Here is a 15,231-nt window from a genome sequence, read left to right as displayed (position 1 = left end):
AGGAATTTACACTTCTGTATTCAGAAGTTCATTCCCATGTGAGAAAAGGCATACAAAGTATTAAACCTCCTTTCTTTCCAAGATGTCTCAGTTATGTTGAAGGTCAGCAATGCCTACATCAATCTTAAAGCCCCAACGCTGGCTATCCATCTGCTCCTGGGATCAATTCAAGGAGTTGACTGGGTTTGTTGAAGTCTGTCATGACTGAGGAGCTGCACATCTGCCTCTCCTAGTACAAACTCATGTACACATTCAGATCTACCAAGTTAACCTCTGCTTCTCATGAATAATTGGGGTTGATGTCTGTGAGAGGATAATTCTTTTTCAATGGCAACTCCATAATAGTGGAATAGACCAGTCATAAACCAGGAAAAGAATCTGGGCATCTTAGTTGATAGTTCCATGGGAATGTCAACTCAATGCATGGCAGCTGTGAAAAAGGCAAACTCTATGCTGGGGATAATTAGGAAAGGAACTTATAATAAAACTGCAAAGATTGTCATGCCCTTATGTAAAGCAGTAGTGCAGTCACACTTGGAGTACTGTGTTCAGTTCTGGTCACCACATCTCAAAAAGGATATCGAAGAGATAGAAAAAATGCAGAGAAGGGCAACAAGGATGATTGAGGGATTGGAGCATCTTCCTTATGAGAAGAGACTGCAGCATTTGAGACTCTTTCGTTTGGAGAGGAGACGTCTGAGAGGGGATATGATTGAAGTCTATAAAATTACGCATGGGGTAGAAAATGTTGACAGGGATAAATTTTTCTCTCTCACAATACTAGAACCAGGGGGCATACATTGAAAATGCTGGGGAGGAAGAATTAGGACTAATAAAAGGAAACACTTCTTCACACAATGTGTGATTGGTGTTTGGAATATGCTGCCACAGGAGGTGGTGATGGCCACTAACCTGGATAGCTTTGAAAGGGGCTTGGACAGATTTATGGAGAAGTCGATCTATAGCTATCAATCTTGATCCTCCTTGATCTGAGATTGCAAATGCCTTAGCAGACCAGGTGATCGGGAGCAGCAGCAGCAGAAGGCCATTGCTTTCGAATCCTACATGTGAGCTCCCAAAGGCATCTGGTGGGCCACTGCGAGTAGCAGAGTGCTGGACTAGATGGACTCTGGTTTGATCCAGCAGGCTCGTTCTTATGTTCTTATGTTCTAATAGATTGGATGAGGACACTAGCAGGTCCCAAATGAGGCTTTGTTGTTCTAAAGAGCAACACAGGATATGGCCCACCCATCCTGGTTGAAGGGGAGGGAGGGAGGAGTGTTAGGGGAGGGAGGCAGAAGGGTTAGAGGAGGGGGAGTTTAGGGAGCCCGACATGTGATCTTGGCCCACCCACCCTGGGGGAAGGGGAGGGATGGGAAAGAGTTAGAGGAGGGAGGGAGGATGGTTAGGGGGGAGGGGGAGAGGAGGGGAGGGGGAGGGCCCCCAGCATCTGCTCTTGGCCCACCCACCCTAGGGGAAGGGAAGGGATGGGGAAAGGTTGGGGAAGAAGGGAGGAGGGTTAGGGGAGAGAAGTGAAATGGTTAGGGAAGGGGGAGGGTTAGGGGAGGGAGAGTTAGGGTTAGGGGAGGGAGAAGAGGTGGCAAGGAGGGGAAGGGGAGGGAGGAGGAAAGGGGTAGCAAGCTGTGAACCATGTGTTTCGGGGGGATGGGTAGTAAACTGTATGTATGAATTCTTCTGTTTCTTCTCACAAGTGCTTATCTTTCTGTGTCTGGCTTCTGAAGGCCAAGTGCTCACTGTTTTCACAATGGTTGCAGCTCAGGCGGGCAGAGGGAGTGTGACTTATACTGTGGAAAGTTTGATTTGGGAATCAGAACTTTCCTTGCTGCGGTTCCTGATTCATCTTATGCTTTCAAACAAGTCTACTTATTGTCTGGTCAAGTGAGTCTTGACACAAGTAATGGATTTGCTCTTTTTTCATTTGTATAAAAATCAAAAATATTTGGCATACAAGAGGCTTTTTGAACTTAAAATGGTTTCAATTTTCTCCTCTGTGGGGAATGTAAAGGTCAAGTTAATAAAGTATCATAATATGAATGTGACTGGAAACTGAACAACAGGAATGAAAAACTTATGATGGTTATATAGAAGAACTGTTTTGTACTTCCAAGATGTACCTAAGATGTATCAACAAGTATACTTTTTTAAAGTACTGAGGTTGATTTTTCTTGACAGTCATTGCTTTGTTTCATAAGCATAAGCTTCATCAAACAGTAGTTCTTAAGCTGGAGGAGTTAGGAACATATACACAATTTTCCCAGTTTTCTGATTTAAACTGACCTGGGATCACTCTTCAGGACTCTTTCAAGCCCCTGAATAGGGTCTTCCCCCCCCCCCAAAAAAAAGTTCACAATTTTGTATTCAATTCAGCCTACTTGTTACTCAGATTTATAGACCAATTCACTGAATGCTTTCCAGGTGAGCAATAAAGGCACACTTTCATTCTTAGAAGATCTCTCAAATATTATTTGCAGGAATAAGTTTCTTACTTTTAGTTCTTCTCTTGTTGTACTGAGATCATCAAGCCATTTACTGCTTTGTGTTCTTGGAGTGATTGAACATGGAAGCAAGGGGAAGCTGTTTATCTTCCAACTAATATTACAAAAAGAAACCTAGCAGGTGAACTATTAGCATTTGTCTTGTATCACAAAAATAATGTTCTATTTGACTATTGAGCAAATGCAGTTATAGCAATGTACAGAACCATTTGTTCAAGTAATATTTGGGATTTTTGGTCTTTAGGCTTTGATTTGGGATCTAAACACATTTCCATAGGTTTCAATAACTGATACATCTCCACAATCTCCCTCCTTCACCAAATCAGGAAGAATTTTTCAGACATTGTACCTCTTATCCAAAAAAACTATTCCTGTGAAATGAAGTGTCCCATTTAAGAGATGCAGAGTTTTTTTCCTTGTATGGGGCAGAGGCAGGGATGAACTGCCATATGTGACTTTTTTTAAAGAGGTAGGGGTACAGCTATTTGTTTTTCAACTAGACTGGAAGGTATAAAATATCCCCCTGGCTGCCATGTTTTACTGTGCTCAGTTTATTGCAACATTTTTCTTCCAACCTATCTCCCTTTACATCTTGGAGCCTGGTGTGGAGAAAATTATTCCAACAAATAAAGTGCAGGGTTTACTTTATCTTGCCTATGTGCTCTGTTTTGATTTTAAAAACAAACACCCTCCCAATTTATTTGTATTCCTTAATAAATTTGCAAAAGCCACTGAAAGATCTCAGGTCTTGAATGAGCAATTCTCTCTTACACAGAGAGGTAATCTAATCTTGATGTGGTATGTATATTTGTTTGTTTTATCAAGGGCTAAAGTGAATTTCCACAGGTATAGGATAGAGAACACGTGGTTTGGCAAAAGTATACGTGAAAAACATTCGGATTTGCATTTGAATACAAACTGAACATGAGTTGGCAGAGTGATGCTGGTATTTTAAAAAGATAATGCAAGTTTAGGCTGTAATAATTCCATTCCATGCTGTGCAACTCAGATTTCATCTGAGTACAATATCCAGGAGACCATGGTTTAAGGATGATGACAAATTAGAACAATTTTAGAGATGACAATGAAAATTGTTGTAGGTTCAAAAATCAAGTCCTATAAGGAAAGGTTGAAGAATCAAGCATATATAACCTGGAAAGAAGACATGCTTGTCACTCCAAATATCTGAAAGACTGTCACATAGAAAAGGGCAAAGACATGTTTGCCACTGGTCTGGAAGAAAAGACCTAGATCTTATGTGCAAGAATTTTCCACACTGATCATATTTCCTCAGACTGGTGCTCCTTGTATATGGTTATATGATTTGCTGTGAGTAGTAGGGCTCCAAACTCCACTGAAATTTCCCATCACTTCCTTCTACCTCTGATGCAATAAGTTGAAATCAAAGAAATCAAAGATGGCACCCCTCTTTCTCATAAACCACTCTAGCTTAATTATCTTAATTATCTATGGAAAGCTGGGCTGCAGTCCACGTTACCACATTTAACAAAACACATCTGTTGGTTTGTTAAAATATTTATACTCTACCATTCCCCATGGCTCAAAGCCTCTTACTAATTCAAACATACAGAATTCAATAAAACCCCAAATTACCACTCAGTGATGGCAGTCCATCATTCCTTTAAAGCCCTAGAAACCATTCATGGTTTCATCACATAATCAGATTTTATGTCATAAGGCAGAGAAACATTGACAAGCCTGTAGTCAGTGCAAGCCAGTTGGCTCAAGCACCTTTCCTAACAACTCAGTGATTAGAGCAGGTGCAGTACCATCCAGGACCAATCAGAATTTTATGGAACCAGAACTGACGGGGTAAGTGTGAATTTCATGGGTAAATCCCTGTTCTGATTTTACTTATTGTGCTCACTGCTAGATATAGCTTAAAAATTCTAAAGCATACTAAGCAGCATCAGAAAGAAAACGTTTAGCTGAGCCATAACGCTTGACGTCATAAAAATATTTTCATACTGCCCTCAACGGCAACATATAAAGTAGCAAGACAAATTTCTTGGGGAATGGAGTTCCAGAGTCTAGTCTTCATTGCCAAGTAAACTCTGTCCCATGTGGTCACCTAGTCACAGTTCTTCAGAACTCTCTCAGCCCCATCTACCTCTCAAGATGTCTCTTGTGGGAGTCTCCTTGCAGGAGAGAAAGATGGGGTATATATCCAAACTCTTCTTCTCACTTCCAGCAATATGCCCACTTGTTCAAGTTGAAAACATAATGTCACAGGCAGTGGTGAATTCAGCAGGTTCACACCACTTCAGCAGAACTGGTTGTTAAAATGGTGCTTGTAAACAACCAGTTGTTAAATTATTTGAATCCCACCACCCGAACTGGTTGTTAAGTTATTTGAATCCCAACACTGGTCACAGGTATATATGGGTGGCTTGGAATTCTTCTGCCATCCTGACCCAAGCCATCTAGAAGCTTGCAAAAAAAAATTAATTCAATTTTTAAAAGCTTCGACGCCTTCCCTATTAACTCCACATTTTGTAGCAATCACAAATAGAAATTGTTTCTTCCAGCTGAACACTGCAAAATAGACTGACTGCCTAAACAGCGGTGGGATTTGATACCAGCTGTGTGTGGTTTCTAGTTACTTTTTGCCTATAGGAAACTAAATTTACATGATGGCTATATAATGGAACCTGCATATTTTATTAATACTAATTGCGGTTGGGATTGTAGTTCCAAATGGTGCATAACATTTTTTAAAAAGTAAACTATAAGCCAAAATAAATGAAGTTTAAAATGAACATGATTCATAACAGATACCATGTTAAAGATGACTAGACAAAGCAAATGTAAATTCTGTTCCTTTAAAGGTAAAATTTTTAAGTTTGTTTCCAAGGCAGTTTGAAAAATTAAAACCATTTCTCATCTATGCATATGTGACAAAGAAGAAATTCAGGAGATTGTGACTGAAAGAACTTTGATGCAAACAGTGTGGACAGCTGAAATGTCTACTTGAATTAGCTTGGTTAGGGAATGGTAGCCTTAAACTGATGATCACGTGTAATCTGTGATGTATTAGGATCATATTCTTTATTGGCATCTCCATATTACATTTCAAATGCTTTTCTATGGAATGTTTCAAAACGTCAACTAAAATTATTATATGAGTTGGTGAAATTTCATATGTTCCTTCAGCACTTATATAGGGCTCTATGATGATGAATAGTTGGACAGTTTAAAGACAGGAGATCACTTACTGTGGTTTGGAGCAGGGTTAACTGTACCTCTGCCCCTTTTGGGTTGCTAAACAAGCTTTTTCACATTTGTTGTACTAATTTACCACTAGTTTGTGTATGTGTGTTAGACTAAGCACTGTATGATATCTCAGATCCTAATATTCAGTTTCTTGTAGCTGGAAATAAATTTGGTTTCCACTGTCATGCACTTATAATATAATCACATAAATGCTGCAGAATGTTTGACACGTATTGCAGGCTAAGATAGATACATGGGATTTGGAATTCAGGAACTTGTAGGACTTGTTCTTTCAGTTCTTTCAGTTGGGGAAATTTATATGAAAGTCCTGCATGTAATTTGCTAGAGTCTAGCTTTCAGATTTTCAGTATGTGCACACTAAAATGATCCCTAGTAACTGTAATGCACACAAGCTAAAATTCTGGGTGCACACAGTTGCATGACATTTTGAATATCTAGATAAAATTTTTCAATCAATGATACGCTAAAAAATTGGGCACTTGACTTAAATCCAAAAACCAAGAACACACTGTATGTAATATCTTTTGAGTTCTTCAGAATTCTAGTGGCTACTATTCAATATTAAAAATATGTAGAAGATTCCATCTCAGATCTCTCATGTAGCATCAGTGGTAAAGGTTGCTGAACACAGCAAAAAAAAAAAGCCTAAGGAAGATGAACAATTCTTCAGAAGAAAAGAGTTGCATTCCCAGACAGTTGATTATTAATTATTTGCAGTACTTATCTATCAACTTGCAACAGAAAGTTCTCAGTGTGATCTACTGAGATTTATCACAGTTATTAGGAGCAAATAAACAGGCCTCCTTGAATTGGTTTAAGCAGAGTAGATTTGGGATCTTTTAACTTGTTTGTGACTCCAATGTCTATAGAGAAAGCAAAACACAATAGCCATGTGAAAGCCTGACAGGTCACCATTTACATGTGTCACTAGTCTAGTACCATTAAGATCCACCATTTAGAGGCTCATGATGTTTCCCACCACAGATATAATTATGGCACCAGCTCTTACTATAGTTCCCAGGGGTGTAACGAGGCAAACTGGAGCCCTGGGCAAAACCTGAGTTGGATGCCCGCCCCATGGGCAGTCACCCTACCACGACCAAATTTTTTTTGCACCAGGACATTGGTGCCTGCAGGGGGTGCAATTTTAGACATATCAGCAACAAAATTTTAGTGTATCATCAGGGGACTGTCCTTATGCTATCCCCCAAGTTTGGTGAGGTTTGGTTCAAGGAGTCCAAAGTTATGGACTCCCAAAGGGGGTGCCCCCATCCCTCATTGTTTCCTAAGGGGAGCTAATAGGAGATGGGGGCTACAGTTTTGAGGGTCCATAACTTTGGCCCCCCTGAACCAAACTGCACCAAGCCTGGGGGGTATCATTAGGGCAGTCTCCTGATGAGACCCTGAAAGTTTTGAGACTGTGCCTTCAGAAATGTCCCCCCCCCCCAGCCTGCAACCCCCATTGACAGCAATACAGAAAACTCAATGCAGAACGATTCTTGGCCAAATTTCTGGGATGTTCCTGCAGGGGGTGCATTTTTGGATGTATTGGCACCAAAATTTCAGGGTATCATTTGGAAACTGTCCTGATGGCACCTCCCAAGTTTGGTGCAGTTTGGTTCAGGGGGTCCAAAGTTATGGACCCTCAAAAGGGTAGCCCCATCCCCTTAGCAAAGAATGCTGGGCTTCAGGCTACCCTCTCCCCAGATCACACCAGAAAGCCCCAAACAGAGACAGCAATATAAAATAAAGGGGAGGGGGGTTCCTCTAGTTTGAACAAGACACTAGGGAAACTTGGTTTAAAAGGAGTCCAATGCAGCTAGATGCTTTTGAGGCTCCTTTTAAACTTTAAATCCCCTGGATGCCTGGATGCCGGATGCCGAATTTCTATTTGCTATCCTGCATTTGGAGGTATTTGGCTCTGCTTGTATTCCTGAATACAAGCCGAAAAAGCCATATCTTGCTGCGATTCACCTTTTTTTTTCAATTCGGACATACCAAATCACCAAGCCTAGTTGTGAGTCCTCTTTTGAAGAAGGCATTTCTGATCCCAAACAAGCTAAACAACTACAGCCTACTTGCTACTATTTTATTCTTGGATAAGGTGCTCAAGCAGGTGGAGATACACAGCTTTTGGTGTACTTCGAGCTGTCAGCCTGTCTTATTAGGAGAACATAACTGCTTATTCCTAGGTAAAACATGGCAGGACACCTTAATCCAGAGTTTTAGGATGAGCATGAGAGCAATACTTAGTAAGCCCCAAAATCATTTTAGCTAAAGGTCCATGCAGTTCCTTGCCAGAGGCTTCTGATGCACACAATTTAATGACAAAAAAACTGTTTTGAGCCATGCATACATGGCTTGAACTATGTCAAAGCTAAGTTTCCTTTCCTTGCCTTTCATACTTGTTCTTGTCCCATTTGAGATGTTTTCATTCTGGAAAGATGCCATAAATAAAACTGCTGTGGACTATCAGACTGTTTCAGGAGCACTTGAGATTTGGGTGTGTGTGTGCTGAGAACAAGAAGAAAAACATGACTGCCAATTAAAAAACAATTTTTTCCTCTAGTATCATTAATCAAATGCATAAGTCCTTCATGCAGTGACACCTGGCAGGGTTAATGTTTAAGACCCACAGCAATTACAGCTCCCCTGAAAATCGCTTGGCTAGCAAGTCACATAAAAGCCTGTGATTATGAAGGAAATGGGAATTAGCAGAAAAAATTAGGGAAACCAGTTGAAATGCACTAGTAGCAAAGGAGCCCAAGAGAAATCTGACTGATTGGAGCTCCCCAGGGGAGCAAAAAAGAGGCCTGTGGGTCATGCCTTCCCTAAATTAGGAGTGTCTGTCATTTGAAACCAAAATAAAACAAGAACAGAAGAATAGGAGAGATTTTCTTCGGAGGAACTACACTGCATTCTGGTGCACTAAATCACAGGGAGGGCAAGTGCAATTAAAGGCTCAGACTTTTGCAGATTCTAATTTATCCATTCTTCATCTCCTTGAAATAGTTTGCTCTAATTTTTTTTAGCTGGGGGAAATTGTATATTAATACAAAGCAGCATTATCTTAATCTGAAAGTAGCAATTGAATATTTTTTTTTGCCATATTTGACTTTTCCATGTTTACATAACTGCATTCCCTTTGGAGAGCACATAGAGCTATGGAGAAACTGAAAGAACTTGTGCTTAGGGCTTATTTTAGATTTTCTTTCATCCCCCTGATGTAGAGAATGTTGGCTGAACTGTTTTGGGGCAAGGCGTAACACCCTAAGAAGCAATTCAAAAGACATAAACAATAGTTTAAGTAAAGCGTACTTACTGTTTATGGCCAGCTCTTAAAATTACATACTTGTAAGGTGTTAACATCCATTGAGGTAAGCTGTAGAGTCATGTGTTCTGTCTTTACAGGGACTTGTTCACTTCTAGGGGCTAAAAAGTATAACTAGACAGTAAAGTTAATTTGTCTCTCATAACCTAATCAAACATATTAACTCAAAGTTTTGTGAATCTAAAGTAAATAAAAAAATAGAAGGCACTTCTTAAAAATTAGTTCTGGTGGGTTTTCCGGGCTGTGTGGCCGTGGTCTGTGGATTTTGTTCCTAACGTTTTGCCTGCATCTGTGGCTGGCATCTTCAGAGGTGTATCACAGAGGGAAACCTTCTCACTGGACACAGTGTGTAACAGACTTCCCTCTGTGATACACCTCTGAAGATGCCAGTCACAAATGCAGGCGAAACGTTAGGAACAAGATCCACCAGACCACGGTCACACAGCCCGGAAAACCCACCAGAACCAGTTGAATCTGGCCGTGAAAGCCTTCAACAATACATTCTTAAAAATTCTTTGAAATGCAAAAGAATATAGCTGAAACTAATGCCATAAATATTTACTGCTGTATTATTTTCCAATTTTGAGTGCAAAACAATTCCTTCCAAATTCTAATGCTTTTGACATGTTGGCATCTCTGAATTGCTTTTCAATGCCTATCTAATTGCCCTCTTCCCCTACATTCATTACTTATCTCCAGGCTCTTTTGTATGTAAATATGTTAAGAATATATGCATGTGCATATGCACATGTATGGTTTTTGAGGTGAATGGGGTTAATGGCAAGAATAGGATGTATAAGGCACTAATGTGCATGTCTAGAAAAATTAACTTCTGTATGAAGTGGGCAGTTACTAGAGTCAACTTTACAGAAAGATGTTACCTAGGACTAGAACAGCATCAAAACACAAAGGCTCTTTCCACACACTGGCGGAAACGAGCCTCCACTGGCATAATTTATGCTGATGGAGGCTCTGGGACCATTCGCATGCTAGCGTGCGAGCAGCCCCCACTCCCCCCCAGCTAGAGAGGTGGCTCCGCACGGAGCCCCCTCTCGGTCAGCCCCCTCCACTCACCGTCATGTTCAGTGTCGCCCTGGAGGGCTGCAGGGACCTGCCCATGGTGCCCTCCAACCTCCAGGGGTCAGAGGGCAGCATGGGCGGGTCCCTTCAGCCCTCCAGGCCGACGCTGGACATGACGGTGAGTGGAGGCGACAGGAGAAGCAGTGTCTTCCCAGCGGTGTGGTTCGCACCGCTCTTCTGGGAAGGCGCTCCTTTGCAAAAACCTTGCTTGTTTTGCGACGTGAAAAGTGGCGGCTTCATGCCACTTTCTGGCGGCCAGCATGGCGCTGCTGCAATGCAGCAGCACCTCCTCTGTGAACAGCCACCCAGGGATGGTGTTTTTGCTGTCCCTGGGCCACTTTATATCGCAAGTGTGGAAAGGTATAAGGAGATAAGTACAAGGAGTTTGTGCTGGATCCTGTGGCAAACAGGAACACACACAGTCTCATAAATACAGCTCATGGCTGAAAGAAAACAGTTGGTGATTATTTAGTGAATTAAAGGGAATTTTTTTTAAAAAGTCACATAGAATTACAAAATGTAGGGAAAGCACATGATGCAAAAGGAATACATCAGGAAAGAGAGAAGCAGAAAGAAAATAGGACACACATCTAATGTTATGGAAATACTGTCAAATTTTAGAAAGCTTACACTGCTAAAGGAATCCATAGCTTGGAGCATTGGAATAAGTACATTCAGAAATCTATATGCAGTTTTCAGGGCATGCAATATGTACAAAAATCTTAGCAGTCAATTTTGAAATAAATGCACGTTGAAAATGTTACAAAGAATACAAAGAAGCTCGATTTTCAAATTGCAGTATCTAGTGACCTTCTCGTGTTCTTTTTCAATGACCCTGCTGTCACCGGGGACTGCTATGTCGATGATGCCCACTCTCTTGTCCTCTGTAGTCGTACCCACAAGGTGCCAGGGAAGAGACGACACGAGGAGATTTCATCTGGTGGAGAGAGCCAGCAAGCAGGAAGTGCGGGATCCCGTGATCCTGGCAACTCTGCTGTGCGCTCGCCCCTCACACCTTTTATTAGGGTTTCAACGGGGGCGTGTAAAGGGGTCGGGCAGGCGGGAAAACGGGAGGTCGGGAGATCGGGAGAGCGGGAGATCATCATGTGATGCATGATCTCATCGGGCGGCTACGTGCGGGAGGAAGCATCCGTGTCTGGGTCTAATCTTCACCTGGGGGCAGGAGCCCTTTTGTCCTTTTGTATGGGACACCTGGTGACCGCGAGTCAGGCAGTTCATGACCCGTGACTCATGGGGGGAGCGGGGGTTGGGGGAGCGTGTGCGCCCGGAAGGCCGTAGCCGGCACCGGCATGCCTGGCGCTCCTTCTACGGTTCTGCCGGGTTAGCGGGCTCACCCCTACAGTCCTTGATCACCATTATTATTATTATTATTATTATTATTATTATTATTATTATTATTATTATTATTATTGGTATTGGTATTGGTATTGGTATTGGTATTGGTAGTAGTAGTAGTAGTAGTAGTAGTAGTAGTATTTATTGTTATTATTAGAACATTTATTATTTAAGTGTTCAAATGGATGAGGGCTTTCAAGCACAAAAAATATGCCACCTCTTACACGTGATCTGCTCACATCAGGCTTTGATTGCCTTCAATGTCTGAAGCAGTTTGTGTACCTTTCCAACCCAGTAGTTTGCATTCTGCTTACTACGGTTGCAGAACTAGAACTTCTACATACAACCTTCCAAATACTGATGAACAGTAGTTCTTCTTACATTTCTGTTAACTGGGTTGTGCTCTGCAGCTCCAGTCAGCGATCTTGTCTGGCAAAGAGGATATGTATAATTTTAATTTTTGTTTTGAACTTAAGCTTAAAGTCAATAGACACTAATTTAAATGAAGCTGTAAGGCTGAGCACACTCAAACGAAGTCAACTCCGTGAAACAGGAATAAATTTATTGATATATGTCACCCAGCTACAAGGTGCTGGAACTGTGGGTTCTTGCCCTCAGTTCCAGTATATGTAGGGTGTGCAGTGGGCGGTCCTAGGTAGTGGCGGGAACAAGGGTTGTTGGGGAAAACGAAACTGAAACTTACTGTGAGTTACAGGAAATGAAACCTGGTCCCGACAGAAGCAGAGTTTCCCTGTTGGTGTTTTCCTTTTATTTGCATTAGAAGCCTTTGCCTTTTGCAATGGAAAGTATGGTTTAAAAACAAGGACCTAGTTTCCTGCTAAGGAGCTATTCTTCTTTTTTACTTTAAATTTAATTTAGAATCAATACTGTAACATCTATGGAATGATGTAAAGAGAAATATACCATTTACATAGGAAAGGGGACATTTAACCTCTAGAAGTAATGTAACATTGACAGTAAGGGAGGGGGGAACAGGTCAAACCTAATTTTAACATTGAAGTTTTTTTTAATAACAAAGACTGCACATGCAATAAGAGAACTGACGTATGATCAGAATCTCTCTTTTTAACTTTACCTTATATAGGGTTGTCCTCATTTCAGAGGAAAGTCCACTGGCCAGTATTTTTCAGCTTGCCTATTTCTGTTTAATTTCAAATCTGATTAGCATGCTAGGAGACAGATTCAGGATTACTGTTTCAGAAAAGAATGCATGACTGGTTAAATTTTTTCTCAGTGATACCAGTGCAGATGGGGTGAAAAGTATATGTGGCAATTAAAATAAATCCTAATGATGAACAGAACCTCTTGTAAAGCTTTCTTTTACAATAAGGCAATGGAAATCATGTTCTAAAATGATTTGAGAATTTTCTTATGTTAATTGCAGTAATCTGGTGCAACATTCTCTAGTTCATACTAAATAGGGGAGACTTGCTTAGTGATAACATTATTTTAAATTGTACTTGTCAGTGGTCATTATTGATTACATTGCTTTTCTTCAAAATGATATTTTACTGAAATATTTCATTCTAACAAATCAACAGGATTCTATGCCAGTAGTAGTGCTACCAACCAAAATTTATTTGATTAGTCATAAAAGTGTAAGTAGAGCTCTGCTAGCTCAAACCAGTGATCTATCTAGACTACCCTGTTTCCCCGAAAATAAGCCCTACTCCAATTACAGATTCCCCGGCGCAGCTGATCTGGTCATGTGGGGGGCACAAAATCATGGGAAAAAAGAAGGCATCCACTGAAAATAAACCCCAATGCATCTTTTGGAGCAAAAATTAATATAAGACCCTGTCTTATTTTCAGGGAAACACAGTAGTGTCCTGTCTCACATAATTGCTAACCAGTTCCTCTGGAGGACCATCAATAGGGCATAGATGCTAAGGCCTCTCCCCTTCCCTCCCAGGGTGGGTGAGCCTCAACCAGATGATGACCTCCCTTCCCCTCTCCCCTCCCTAATCCCCCTCTCTAAGCCTGCCCCACAGGGGAATGTTGTCTCCTGGCACTAGAATTCAGAGGTTTACTGTCTCTGAATGTAGAGGATCCCTTCAGTCATTAGGGTTAATAGCCACTGATAAACCATGAATCTGTCTAATCCCCCTTTAAATTCCTCTAAGCCTGTGGACATCCCTATATTACATGGCAGTGCATTCTATTATTTTAATAATTTGTTGTGTAAAAAAGTGTTTCCTTTTGTCCATTCTAAATCTACTGCCCATTAAGTTCAATTAATGCCTTCGAGTTCTACTATTTTGGGAGAAAAAGTTCCTTCTGTCCACTCCCTTCACTGTGCATAATTTTATAAAGCTATCATGTCCCTCCTTAGTGATCTCTTTTCTGAACTGAAAAGTGCCAAACCATTCAGTCTTTCCTCATAGGAAGGACACTCTCGAACCACAATAATCTTGGTTGCCCTCATCTGTAATTTTCCAGCTCTACAATGTTCTTTTTGGGATATGGTGACCCAAACTGTACATATTCCAAATAAGTCCATATCACAGATCAATACAAGGATATTATAATTTTGGCTGTTTTGTTTCCAATCCCCTTTCTAATAATCTCCAGCATAATGTTGGTCTTTTTCACTGCTGTGACATAGTTGGTTGATATTTCAATTGACCTATCCACTATGACCACAAGATCTCTTTCCCTTTCATCCTCAGGAAGTTTGGACCCATTATCACGTAATTAAAATTGGCATTTTTGTTCCATATGCACCACCTCACACTTACCTAGATTGAACTTCATTAGCCAAACTGTTGCCAACACACCAAATTTGTGGAGATCCTCCTTGTGCTCATCACTGTTGACCTCAGCTCTCACCATTCTAATAATGGTGTGTCTTTTATAAACGTGATCCCTACACCGCTTGCTCCCTGTTCCAGATCCTTTATGAACAAATTAAATAGCATCTGTCCCAGGACTCTTCCTTGTAGAACACCTTTGCTTGCTTCTTTCCACTGAAAGAACTGTCAGTTTATTCCTTTTCTCTGTGCTTTTTTCATTCAGTCATTTTTAAAAGAAATGATTAGTCCTTGTCTCCCGTGACTTCTAAGCTAACTCTTTGGTCAAATCCCCACTACCGTCTTAGCCAGGTTTCAGAACACAAACTAACCAGGTTTGAGGAATGACCTCCCCATTGCTTGTGTGGCAGATTCCATTTCTGGTGCTCGTTCTCCCCGTTAATCTGCGTTCTGGCAGGACCTGGTTGCAAGTGGCATAGACCCCATTAACACGGTTCAAAGCTGATCCAAGGGGAGGGATGAGGGTTGAAACCCTGACTCATTTCCCACCCTGGAGTGTGACGCAGAATTTGGGCAACCAATCCGCACTGTGATGCACACGCAGCCTTTCCTTGGTTTCATTTCCACTTTTGCGATCGGCCAGCAGAAGGGGACGCAAACATCAAACAGTCAAACACGTAACTTTGAATCATTCATGGTTTACACAGGTAACGATTAACTGTTTGCACAGTTAAATGGTTAAACGTTAAACTTCACACCCCTACAATGTACGTTTCCGCAGTGGGAAAAGGTCTCGCCCCATCAAGGCACGCCAGCCAATCAGGGGAGACCAGCGAAGTGAGCTAGCCTGGTAGTGGGGATTGCTAAGAGTTCTGCAACCAGGTATGTCTGCTGTGCGCTCGCTGCGGTGGGGAGGGAGGAC

The 15,231-nt window shown here is 41.4% G+C and overlaps 1 pseudogene; it reads left to right on the top strand.

Moving 5' to 3' along the window:
* Nucleotides 1-15,231, top strand: part of LOC125427780 — a 127,875-nt pseudogene that overhangs the window by 12,735 nt on the left and 99,909 nt on the right.

This window comes from Sphaerodactylus townsendi, linkage group LG03 (assembly GCF_021028975.2).
Source record: "Sphaerodactylus townsendi isolate TG3544 linkage group LG03, MPM_Stown_v2.3, whole genome shotgun sequence".
In the NCBI taxonomy this organism is placed as follows: Eukaryota; Metazoa; Chordata; class Lepidosauria; order Squamata; family Sphaerodactylidae; genus Sphaerodactylus; species Sphaerodactylus townsendi.
The sequence above is the reverse complement of the archived record's forward strand: the minus strand, read 5'-3'. Positions and strand labels throughout refer to the sequence as shown.